The sequence below is a fragment of the Myotis myotis genome, unplaced genomic scaffold, assembly GCF_014108235.1.
Source record: "Myotis myotis isolate mMyoMyo1 unplaced genomic scaffold, mMyoMyo1.p scaffold_m19_p_8, whole genome shotgun sequence".
Lineage (NCBI taxonomy): Eukaryota > Metazoa > Chordata > Mammalia > Chiroptera > Vespertilionidae > Myotis > Myotis myotis.
Window position 1 is genome coordinate 52,725,053 of NW_023416390.1, and position 13,997 is coordinate 52,739,049.

Genomic DNA, 13,997 nt, shown 5'->3' on the forward strand with positions numbered 1-13,997 from the left:
AATTTAAAATTAATGTAATGTTCCTTATTAGTACAAAATATTAATACATATTGATTACATTCAAATTCACATAATAAAATAACCAATTACCAAGTCTGGCAAGTACAGCTTTTTACACCTGAGCTGTGCCATTCAGGTGTGCTCATAGTTAGCACTGGGGCAGATTCTCCATGAGGACAAAGGACAGTGCCGCCCGCCCACATGAGCGACCCCTTTCAGCTACCCGTCTCAGTTTATTAGCTCTTTCATTGTATCTCCTAACAACAGTATTGCTTTAATTTTTATTTTTTCCAGGTTTATTGAAATATAATTGGCATATAACACTGTATAATTTTAAGCTGCACAACATGATGATTTGATCTATGTATACAGTTTACCCTTGAACAATGTGGGGGTTGGGGTGCCAACCCCTCGAATAGTTGAAAATCCGTGTATAACTTTTGACTCCCCCAAAACATACCCACTAATATGACCTACTGTTGACTGGAAGCCCAATCCATAACAAACAATTGATTTATACATGTTTTGTATGTTATATGTGTGATATACTGTATTCTTGCAATAAAGTAAGCTAAAGAAAAGAAAATGTTATTAAGAAAATCATAAAGAAGAGAAAATAGCTTCACAGTATTTATTGAAAAATAAATGGACCTACCTACATAATTCAAACCTGTGTTTTTCAAGGGTCAACTGTATATAGTAAAACCATTATCACAATAAGTTTACTAAGCATTCATCACCTCACATAATTAAAAATTTTTTATTTCATGAAAACTTTTAAGATCTACTTTGTTAGCAACTTTCAAGTATACAACAGAGTATCATTAACTGTAGTTGCCATGCTGTACATTACATCCCCAGAACTTATTTATCTTATGACTGGAAGTTTGTATCTTTTAACCACCTTTACCGAATCCTCCTCCCCTGGCAACTACAGATTCTATCTCTGTTCCTATGAGTTTTGTTTCATTTAGAAGAATGCTCTCAAGTTTCATCCATTTCATTGCTAATGGTAGGGTTTCCTTTTTTGTTTTGTTTTTTCTTTTGGTTGAATAGTGTTCCACTGGTTTGTGTGTGTGAGTACACATCATATTTTCTTTATTCATCCCTTCATCAATGGACTCTTAGGTTGTTTCCATGCCTTGGCTATTATTAGTAATGCTGCAATGAACTCAGGGGTGCAGATATCTCTTCAGGATAGTGATATTGTTTCTTTTGGAAAGGTACTCAGAAATGGAGTTGCTGGATTATACGGTAGTTCTATTTTTAATTTTTTGAGAAACCGCTACACTTTTTTCATAGTAGCTGTACCAATTTACATTCCCACCAACAGTGCATAAGATGTCCTTTTTTTAAAAAACATACTTACTAGCCTTTGTTATCTCTTGTCATTTTTATGATAGCCATTCTAGAATGCATGAGGTTGCATTCCAAGAAATACATGATCCTTCTTTTTTGGAAAAATAAGTTTCTTTTATTTATTTATTTATTATTTTTTAAAATTTTGTTTTATTTCTTAAAGTATTACAAAGAGTATTACATATGTCTCTTTTCCCCCCACCTTGACCTTCCCCCAGCCTCCCCTACCCCCCAGTGTCTTGTGTCCATTGGTTATGCTTATATGCATGCATACAAGTCCTTCGGTTGAACTCTTACGTCCCCCTCCCCACCCGCAACCCTCCCCAGCCTTCCCGCTGTAGTTTGACAGTCTGTTCGATGCTGCTCTGTCTCTGTATCTATTTTTGTTCATCAGTTTATAATGGTCTTTATTATCCATAAATGAGTGAGATCATGTGGTTTTTTCCTTTCATTGACTGGCTTAAAAATAAGATTCTTACTGTAATCCTAACTGGTTTCTAGTGTCTGGAGTTCCTCTATATTTGGTATTTTCTCTCATCTTGTAATTGACAACTCAGCCATGTATATAGTTCTACCTTATCATATGCTTAAGAGTATGTAATGCCGAACCGGTTTGGCTCAGTGGATAGAGCATCGGCCTGCGGACTAAAGGGTCCCAGGTTCGATTCCGGTAAAGGGCATGTACCTCGGTTGCGGGCACATCCCTACTGGGGGGCGTGCAGGAGGCAGCTGATCAATGTTTCTCTCTCATCGATGTTTCTGACTCTCTATCCCTCTCTCTTCTTCTCTGTAAAAAATCAATAAAATATATTTAAAAAAAAAAGAGTATGTAAAAAGTGTGTATTTTTGTTTGTGCATGTTTTAGTTATTCTAGTTCTAGTTGTTGTATAAAGTAATGTTCTTAAATTTGTATTAATTCTATTTTTATAAAATTAATTGTGGAAAACTTCAAACATACATAAGCAGGCAGGTAAAGATAATCATATAATGAACCTCCAGTGAGAATTACCAATTATCAATGTATGACCAATCTTCTCTCAACTGTCCATTCAGTTTCCTGCCATTGCCATTGGATTATTTTGAAGCAACCCCTAAACATCACATCATTCCATCTATAAGTACTTCAATCTGTATCCATAGAATGTAAAAACTCATTTACATAAGATAATAGCATTATTACATCTAAAAAATAAAAATAGTTCTTAGTACCACTAAATATTCAGTCGGGGTACAATTTTCCCTTATTGTCACAAATATATATTATTTCAGTTGGTTTGTTCAAATCAGAATCCAAACAAGTTCCAAACATTGCATTTGGTTTATATATTTCTAAGGCACTTCGAATTGTTAGTTTCCTTTTGCTCTTTTTTTATTGCAATTTCTTAGAAGAAACTGCAATTTCCTACATACTAGAGTTTAGTGATTTCATCTCTGTAGTATTGATTCACATGATCCTTGTTTCAATTTAATGAAATTCGGTTTCAATTTTTGGAAGGAAGCAGTAAAAGTGATGCAATATATTTTGTATTGTGATACACAAGAGAGCACAGGTTATGTGTTATCACTCTTTCTTGGATATTTAGATGGGTCTTTGGATTTAGATATGTCAAAATGTAAAGTTACCTATTAGCTTTGTAATCAATGGTTTTGCTGCCGTTGTTGATCATTGTCTAGCTCAAATAGTTAACTGAGGGACTGTGTTTATTTTTGTCCTCTAAAAGTTTTACAAAAACACTATTTTAATTCATACAATATATTCATTGTGGAGACCAGGGTGATGTAAGCAGGAGGACAATGAAACTTTCAAATATTTTGCTTCCCCTGGGGAGTAGGAGTAAAATTGAAGCATTTCATTAACATTATTTTATGTGTAATTTCAATTAGTTAATATTGTAAATATAGTTATTTTCCAATATAAATGACAGTGCGCTCAACATTCCTAAAAATACATGACATGACAATTTCTCTTAGAAAGGAAATAGCTTACTTTAATTACAAATTATTATTCCTATTCTAGGGTAAATATAAATAACTAGAGGACTGTTGCACAAAAATTCGTGCACTCGGTGGGGGGGTGGGGGTGGGGATGTCCCTCAGCCCGGCCTGCACCCTCTCTCAGTCCAGGAGCCCTTATGGGCCTAAGCAGCAATCTGGCCTCCTGTGGGAGGCAACTGGCGGGCTGATCAGGGGATAGCACTGGCTGGAGAGGCCAGCCCCACCCCCCCATTGTTGTCCCCTCCCTCTGCCCGCTGGTACCCACCTTGGCTGGCCTGGAGCCACCTGCTCACCAGCCTTGCACCCCCACCCCACCCCTCCGCTGACCTGTCATTCCACTGTTTGGTTACTTTGCATATTAGGCTTTTATTATATAGGATGATTATTTGGTGCATTCAGCAAGAAGTCTCATCAATTATATCACTTGATTCTCATAGCAACTCCATGCCATAAAGAAGGAAATAATAAACTTCTCTAGTTAACAACATGTAAAGTGAGGCTCTGAGAGCTGAAATCACTTCCCTTTCATTCAATGAGTTGGTAGCAGAACTGGGATTCCATCTTGCATTCCTGGCTCTAAATCTAATGCTCTTTTTATTGTGCAATACTTGAGTTATCTCCAGACTCAGGCTTCCCAGCCATTTGTTAAATTCGATAATATGTACTGATAAGCCAATAAATTAGTATAAAGCTGGCATCATGTATTATATGAATAAACACATATAATGAAATAATATATATAATTAAAAATTGCTTATAATAATTTTTATGAAACCATTAAAGAGTAGCAGCCATATACCAATTTTCATTTTTTATTGCTATCTTTGTTGCAATAACACATTCTCAAAACTTTTGAATCTCTAATATGTGACAGATCAGGAAATAAGATATTTTGTCTCCACTGGAGGACTTCATAACATCATGCACAAGAAGGAGATAAGTCAGTAATTATAGCATAGAACAGAAAATGATGGGTTTTAGGCTTCAACAATTGTCAATTTTGACATGATCCTATATTATTTCACTCTTATTTCTGTCAGTATATCAAGTGACCAAATATAACTTGCTCAAAACCTGTCAGATACATTTTACAAATATAGCTAGTGGCTTTTTGTGTAAGTAATTTTATTTGTTTTTAGGGTTCAGACATGGCTAATTACACCTCTGAAATTATCTTCAAGTCTTTCTAACTGAAGAAATGGCTTTCTTCAGTCTAGTTTCCGAAGGTTCATTCTCAGGTGGCTGCTGTGTCTAACATTGGCCTTGCCACCACACTGGATGGAGCTATGTGTAGCCTACCTAGGAGATCCACATTCCAGAGCTGGGTGCAAGGCTGGCTTTCCACAGGCCAAAGCTATCAATTTATTTCTGTCCCTAAAAGAGGGACACATTTCATATCTAGTAGGCATCGGTATCTGTTTCTGGAACACAATCTATACAGAACCTCTGCTTACAGTTGATGCCCAAAGTAAAGGATAAAAGCACAACTCTTTTTTTTTTTTTTTTTTTCAGATTTTTATTTTTTATTTATTTATTTATTTATTTTTTTATTGCTTAAAGTATTACAAAGGGTATTACATATGTGTCCATTTTATCCCCCCGCCCTAGACAGTCCCCTAGCCTCCCCTACCCCCCAATGTCTTATGTCCACTGGTTATGCTTATATGCATGCATACAAGTCCTTTAGTTGATCTCTTACCCCCCTACCTTCTGCCCCGCAACCCTCCCCGGCCTTCCCGCTGCAGTTTGACAATCTGTTTGAGGCAGCTCTGCTTCTGTATCTATTATTGTTCAAAAGTTTATAATGGTCTCTATTATTCATGAATGAGTGAGATCATGTGGTATTTTTCCTTCATTGACTGGCTTATTTCACTTAGCATAATGCTCTCCAGTTCCATCCATGACGTTGCAAATGGTAAGAGTTCCTTCCTTTTTAGAGCAGCATAGTATTCCATCGTGTAGATGTACCACAGTTTTCTAATCCATTCATCTACTGATGGGCACTTAGGCTGTTTCCAGATCTTAGCTATGGTGAATTGTAAAAGCACAACTCTTAATGGGTTCCTCAGACACTGAATATTTATGTGAATGACTTAGAAAACATGTTTTCCTAAGAAAGCTCATTTACTTATCTTCCTAGAGGAAGCCTGCATTTTTATGTAAAGGAACCAATTACAGACAACACTAAATGATACCATGAAAGCCCTAGATGGTTTTGCTCAATGGATAGAGTGTCAGCCTGTGGACAAAGGGTCCTGGCTTTGATTCTGGTCAAGGGCACATGCCTGGGTTACAGGCTCAATCCCCAATGGGTAGCATGCAGGAGGCAGCCAATCAATGATTCTCTCTCATCATTGATGTTTCTATCTCTCTCTCCTTCTCCCTTCCTCTCTGAAATAAAACACCTATTTTCAAAAATTGATACCATGAAAGAAAAGTGAGTGATGGACATTATATAACCATATTCTGAATACTAACATACTGAATTAGGTGATTTTTAATGCTACACATAACTGGCCTAATGTCTGCATTGATGTGATGAAGATTTTTGGTCTTGGAGATGTTCTTAAGCAGATTAGAAAAGCATCTATAATAATTTATTTTTCTTGGGGTCTTTATCACCCACCCATAATCTTTCTGTTGTATATAAGCAAAGTTTTTAACCAGATGGAAAACTCAGTATTTCCCTATTAGACCTTAGAGAAATATTGTCTTTGCCTCTCCAGAGCATTTTATCCTTTTTAAAATTTTTTTTAAAATATACTTTATTGATTTTTTACAGAGAGGAAGGGAGAGGCATAGAGAGTCAGAAACATGGATGAGAGAGAAACATCAATGAGTCGCCTCCTGCACATCCCCTACTGGGGATGTGCCCGCAACCAAGGTACATGTCCTTGACCGGAATCGAACCCGGGACCCTTCAGTCCACAGGCCAACACTCTATCCACTGAGCCAAACTGGTTAGGGCGCATTTTATCTTTGTTTGCTAGTATATACTATCATATATGTATATATGTATATATGTATATGTATATGTATATTTAATTATGTGTGTATATATACCTATGTACATACATATATATGCATACATACTTCAGGATGCATGTATTAGATATTGTGTTCTCACTTCCTAGATGAGGAAACCAGATCTCAGAGGGTAAATACCTTGGATCACAGAACAGGGATTAGAAATTGGGTCTTTCTGACTCAAAGGTTTTCTTAGTTTCTTAATTTCAGGAAACTGTTGTTACAGTTACACAGCAGATATAGTAAATTTAACTGGGAAGGTTTTGTTTTACCTGGTGGTTGATAAAAATGATAAATTTGCTGAGTTGAATTGTCCTATATGTTTAATATTCTTATACCAGATGGAGATACTGAAGAATGTTAAATGAAGTGTTAATGCCTTGAAAACAGTACCCAGTCCTAAAGATGGGGAGTTATAGTGAGTACATACATATTAATAAGTGTTCTCCATGAATCCCATTTTAGTAGCTTCTTAGAAATATTCTGAAATTGGGATTTGATAATTTTTTCTGAAAAGAAAGAAAATTAGATTAGTAATTTGTGTTGGTTTTGTCTTTTGAAAATTTTGTGAGGGAAAGAGCATTCTGATTATTGTTCCATTTTTGGAAGGGTCATGGCTATACACTCTAATGTAAAAAATCATAGAAACGTGGTCATATCAGGCTAGAAGTCTTTTACATATTAAATTTCTTTTGAGTAAGGCCATTATTAAGACTATAAAGCTTTTTAATGTCCTGTGATTTTTCTCTCCTGAAAGCATTTATTGCACACTCACTGTGTTCGAAACTCTATACCAGGAAATGTGGCAAGAATGAAAGAAGAAAATGGCCGAGTTCACAATTGGAGGAATTATAGAAAAACACCTCATGTGCGTATACTTTATGATTATGTGTAATAAACTTCTAAACATTCATGTGTATCAGGAGCCTGGCCTCTGCACCCAGCTGAGCTACCCTGTGGAGAACTCTGAGCAGGGCATCAGTTTGTCTCTCTTTTCCTCAACCTAGTAGAATCAAGTATATGACTCCAGGTCCTGAACCAAGTTTCTCTCGAACCTTCTACAAATGTTTATCATTTTGCCTCATGATCCCATTTATTATGATGGAGGCTAAAGTTTTTGTTATATTTTGTTATATTCTTAAATGGCAGTAACTTGAAAATATGAAGTCTTCAACAATCCATAGAAGTGTTTTTGAAACACTTAGTAAGAAGTATATTTTCATCGTGATATGTTTTTGTAAACTGCATAAGTAGATTTTGTATTGTGACCTGTTACACATATGCACATATACACCTAACACAAAAGTTCACAGAAATATTTATTATATACACTGAGCTCCCAGATCTTCTCTTCTTTATTTGTTTATTTTAATTTGTATTTATATCCTGTTGTAGATTATTTTTTAAAAATGCTAGTTGCTACCTACTGAATTTATTTCATAACCTACTCATGCATATGGATTCTTAGACTGTGTGGTAAAGAAGCTGCATAATTGAAGAAAGAAACACTAGCAGAAATCATCTTCAAGAAGAATATACCTGATGTTTATAAGAAAAGAAAACAAGAAAGCTAGCATGATGCTCAATTACAGAGTTATTACTTTTAAAAATGTTTAGTGAGGTGTGGTCAGATGTAATTTGCAGCTGGAATCATGTTTTCACAATCCCACATCTCCAATGTCTAGCACAGGGCCTATTCTAGGAGTTTATAAATATTGCATTGGATTTATTTAAAATCAACACTGAAAGATAAATATCACATGATCTCACTTATTTGTGGAATCTAATGACCAACATAAACTGATGAACAAAAACAGTTCCAGAGACAGAAAAGCATCGATCAGACCATCTAACCTCAGAGGGAAGGCAGGGGAGGGTGGGGGTAAAGTGGAGAGATCAACCAAAGGACTTGTATGCATGCATATTAGCCTGACCAATGGACACAGACACCAGGGGGGTGAGGGCATGAGCAGGGGGCGGGTGGTGAAGTGGGCAATGAGGGGATAAGGACACATATGCAATATCTTAATCAATAAAGAAAAATAATAATAAAATAAAATGAACATTGGTGTGGCTGTAGAAACGGATAAGTGTTATAAAATAAAAAATATTATTGGGAAAGAAATCTGAAAAGCTTGGGCACTTTTAATGTATAACATTATAAAATAAACAGAATGTCAAGATTGTACCAGTTTTATAAACTTAGGTTGGAGATTCAAGGTAAGATTTGGAAAAAAATAAGTTTATCCAGATATAATTTTAAGAATAAGTATATGGCTGTGTCTTTATAGAAGGAACTTTGGAGATCATCCAGTAGTATAAACTTTTTTCCAATGCAAGATTTTTTAATACCATCTTTGAGAGAAAACCATTCATTTTTTTCATGAAACATTCTAGTGAAGGGAAAATGTGCTTGAAGAAATAATCTAGTCTGTTGTTCATTATCTTGAATTATTGTAAGGTTCTTGTCTCTCTATATCTGAAATCTGCCTTCTTATAACATCTACACGCCCCCCCACACATACCTTTTTTTTTTTTTTTAGGTTCTGCCTTCTACCGTAATATACCAAAAGTTCATTCCTTCATTAACACAATAGCCCTGCTCACCTCTTAGTTATTTCCCTTCAGTATTTTTCAATGTCCTTGAAACTCAAGATTAAAAATATTAACAAGACCAATCATGTTAAAAAGAAACTGAGGTCAAGAAGGGGAATAATGTATTGAAGAATCACACAACTAATGCTCAATTCTTAAAAATAATGCAGGCAGCATTTCATGGTCATCAGATAAGAATCTCTAGTGTTTAAAACTATGAATATTGTTGACTTCATAAATCATAACAACAAGTAATACTTATTGAGAACCCTTTGGGAAAATGACACTGTGTTTGACTGTGGCTTGTTTCCATGTGGGAACCTCTTCTTGCCAAATAATTAGAGAACTCTTAAATATATTTGCATTAACATCATCATTATTGGCCTAAAAATTTAATAATACAGCTGAGCTGCTCTTGAAAAGAGATGATCTCATGTTTGAAGAGATGTTATTTCCCCCCATTAGACTGATACAGTCTACTTAACTGTGTTTTCCCTTCAATACTAATAACAAAATGGAGTCATTGTGGACCCAAAAATAATCACTGTCAAATTTTTCTATAATATAATGTTTACTCATAAAATATTAGGCAGGAATAACTAAACATAATTTAGAAAATTTCCAGTTATTGCCAGGTACAGCATGCTAGAAATATCCACTCTAATTCTCAGAGCCACAAAATTTAACCACAGGCTGATTTTATTTTTAAGCTGTAAATCATTATGTGTATTTAGAAGTCCAATATCATCTAAAACAGGTGAAGTTTTGAAAGCTTCGCAATCTGCCAAATGCTCATAATTTTCAAATAGCATTTGAAAGGTTAATCATGAGTAACAAGTCTACCAATAGAGCTAATCCTCATTGTAATGTCATTATGAAGCTATATAAAATCACCACACTATAGTAAGTAAAACGTAGATATGTTTTCTAAACTTTTTTCTCTGTCCCTTAGAATAGTTTCAATCAGTAGTAAAGTGCATAAATGTTTATAATCTATCAATTTGTAAATGTTGAACATATAATTGCTTTTTGGTTCTCTGGTTCTTAGTCAACCCAGTGATGGCATATCCTGAAAAGATACACTGCTAAGAACAAGGAGAATTGAGGAGCATTGCATTGTGGCAATGGGAGGAAAATAACATTGTTTCTTTTGTACTTGATCCCACAGGCCTGCCCTTATAGTTAAGTGGACCAGAGTAGATTCCTAACCCCAAGTAGCCAATCCACGAGATGGCTAATAGCCATGATTTGCCTTGACTGTAAGCTCTGCCCGAACATGTAAAATGATGATCAACAAGCCCAATTATTTTCTCTCTGCCAGAAATATTAGCCAGAAATATAGGAAAGTAATTAATTGGTAGTGGGTATACATGTAAACAAAATAGAGGGATCGACAAGTCATATTTTCAGAGAGCATTAAAGTAAGAATCAAGAAAGCCTACTTCTCAGGAACACTTGCATATTTTTGGAATTATCAAAGCTGCCATCCAACCATAGCTCAATTTGGACTGAAGACATTTCTGTATTCCTACAGCCTGCCAGTATGGTGCAATGTCTGACTTTTTCTCTGTATACCCTTAAAATAAATTTCTAATGTATTTAAGTGACCCGAATGAGCTCTGTTCATTTCAAACGAAAGAGTGATCGCCCATCAATGTGAAGTCCGGTCCAGGATTCTAAATAGCAGTGAAATACTTTACATTGAGGATTTAGAAGGGAGAGAAGCCAAGACACTGGCTATTTGACTATATAATCAGCCCTGAGTAATTGAGTTTGATTACCTTCTGAAATTAAGCTAAATAATGTTAACTTTCATCCCTTTAGTCTCCACTGCAATATAAACCTCTAGATAGATGTCTTGTCATTCTGCTTGTTAAATTTAAAAATTAGTCCGCACAGCCCTAACTTCCCTTGAACTTGGGAGCAAAATCTCCAATAATGAGGTCACAATTTTGAGTGACATTCGTAGCCTATTGCTTTAAGTGGTCAGAAACGTTGTGATTAGGATTCTAGTTTTCCTTGGAAGCAAGTGTAAGTGTTTAAGCAGCAAGTAAATGCTCAGCAGTGACTGCGTCCGACTTTAGAGGACACATGGGTAACAGATTAATGATTTTGGCTGAATAAAAAGGTACTGAGGAAAATACTGCAGTGGTAATATCACAAACATGCATACACAATATTTCTTGAGAACTAAAGTGTTTTACTTATTTTATTTTGTAAACCTTGAAGGCCCCAATTCCCTTGTACTTTCCCTCATGGCACCCCTATTTAATTTTCACAAGTTAGTTTAGAGTCCCACTATGTGTGATCATGGCTGAACTTTCCTTGATTTTTCCAAGCCATTGATACCTCTGTAAAAAACCTTAGCTTCTCAGCTTGTGATTTTTATTTATTTATTCTTTTAATCCTCACCCAAGGATGTTATTTTTTCCCATTGAATTTTAGAGAGAGTGGAGAGATGGAAAGAGACAGAGAGAAAAACATCGATATGATAGAGACACATTGATTGGATGCCTCACTCATGCTCTCTGACCAGGGCAAGGAATAGAGCTTGCCACGGAGGTACCTGCCCTTGACTTGAATGGTCCAATGCTTTAACCATTGAGTAAACTAGCTTGGGCTTCTCAGCTTTTTGAATGGTCCTATTCTGTTGTTTGTGAGTTTCTAAAGCTTCAGAGGGATAAAAATGTATGACCACTTACATAATCTTGCAGACATCAGGCTCTTCCATGACCACTATTCAGTCCAAACCACATCTTTTGACATTTGGAACTTTCTAAGTGGTCTCTATGCTTCTCTTTTACTTTCCACCACAAAACATTTCCCACAAAGCAGCCAGAGTCAGTTTTTAAAACTGTACACCTGATTTTCGTAACACATACTTCATATACTCTATTTAAATCCATTCAATGACTATCCACGACTTTGAGAATAAAATATAGATTTTCCACTGTGAACTCACTTTTAACTTCATCTCACGCAGCTCACCTCATACTCACTGAGTTCTAGATTTTTCTCTGCTCCAGAACTTGGCACTTGTATATGCTTTAACTTGTTTCAGAATAAATATAACTTGGCTCTCCCTGTGCCTGAGTAATAAAATATTTTATTATTGTGTTCATATTATATATCTATGTAACATATAAATAAAGTGAACATGTATAAATGCAATATAGAAATACAGTAAAACTACATACAGTGTAGTAAAGCTACAATATTTGAAGTCTGCAGAGAAGTACAGTTAGTCTTGAATTTTACTCTAGTATGTCTGCACATTGGTAGAGTTTCTTCGTGAGGACTACTTTGTAATCTGCACACTACTAAAGAATTTTAGAATTTCAGAATATAGACTTCAAAGCTTCAGTTCATGCTTCATGGGCAGAAGCACTTCCTCTCTGACTCGGTTCACCACTTTGAACTATTAGTAACTAATCTAGTCCTCTTGCAGGATCTAATAGGAACATATATGCCACAGATAATTTTTGGTAGTTTAGAAGAACTTTGATATTCTACTCTTTTTATCAATGACTAAAAGAACACTTAAAAATGACTCTAGGGAAGAAATTTCTATACTGAACAACTTCCCCAAAATATTCTAAGTGATTATCATGTGTGTTTTCTTCTCTGGCTTTAATATAATAGTGACTCCAATTTCATGCCGTGGTATAGGTTCTATGTCTGCTAATTAATCAGTATTATTTACATACTTGAAGGGTTACATATTTTTACTTATAATCACTGTTGTATATATATATTAGTAATACTGGGGTTGGCATCAATAATTAATATTGATTTCAAAATAGAATATAAGCATATAAACCCACTCAGTTCAAAAATATATTTTTAGGGGGAGAGACTGTAACTCAGATCTCACACAAATACTTTATAAATTGGTAAGTATTTGATTATAACCCTTATGAAATGAGTAGATGAAACTTTAGAAAGCCCACATCATAAGCACAAATAGCCAGGCGCCCATATTGTCTTCACAGACTTTTAAAATAAGCCATTACTTTTTGAACAAAAAACTTGTTTTTCTCCTTTTTTTGTTATTCCTACACTTTGGGCCCTGTTCCTGCTTAGTTTATATAAGCATCACAGTTTTGGAGGATGTTGAATATGTAACACTTCAGACAAGGCATTTTTCCTGTAAGCAGAACTAGCAAGGGAGAAGGTTGAAAAAAATGTTTAAAGAGCTCCCACCTTATACTAAGCCTGATGCTTGGCAATGAAGATTTTGTGATAACGAGACCTAGTACTGTCCTTATGCCTACTAGGAAAAAACAAAAGTTCTATCCATGTATAGGCACACTAAAATAGTGGGGAGCTTCACAAGCATGGAAAGCTGTTGATATGTATGGGTAGCAGGATATAATATAATGCAGTAAGTGTTCTAAATAGAGGTTTGTGTAATGTATTGTCTGAATATAGAAGAGATATCAATTTTGTTTGGGTGAGTGTAGGAGACTTGGTCCTCAAAAGGAGCTGCAGAGAAGAGCAGCCATTTGAGCAGGACCTCTCACAATGGGTTAGATTACTCCTGGAAGACCCACAGCCAGGTGTGAGGAAAATTGACTCTACCAGGTCATGTGATGGAATAAAATAACAGGTCTCTTACTAATTCTAATTCAGTGTGTTCCCAAATTATTAAATGTCTTCAATTGCTTCATTAGCATATCATCTGGCATTTCTGTCCTAAATTCCATACCAGCAGAATTTACTGGGTTTCTTCACTTTTCATGGATTTGGCACATTGATAGCATATATGGCCGGCCATAGATGAAAATGCATTGAAAAGCCGTGATTGCTGCAGAGGTTGTTTGACACCTTGTTCTATATAATGGGTCTCTCTTTTTCCCTCTTGCACAAATGACTGGAGTCAGAAATGAGGAAAGATTGTGATCAGTCAACACAACTGATATACAAACTCCTTAGAATTATTTTCTCCGTTTGTTCTACAGCCAGCCTATGATCTCAGTGACATCAAATGATGCTATGATAAATCCTCAGATGGTTTAGAT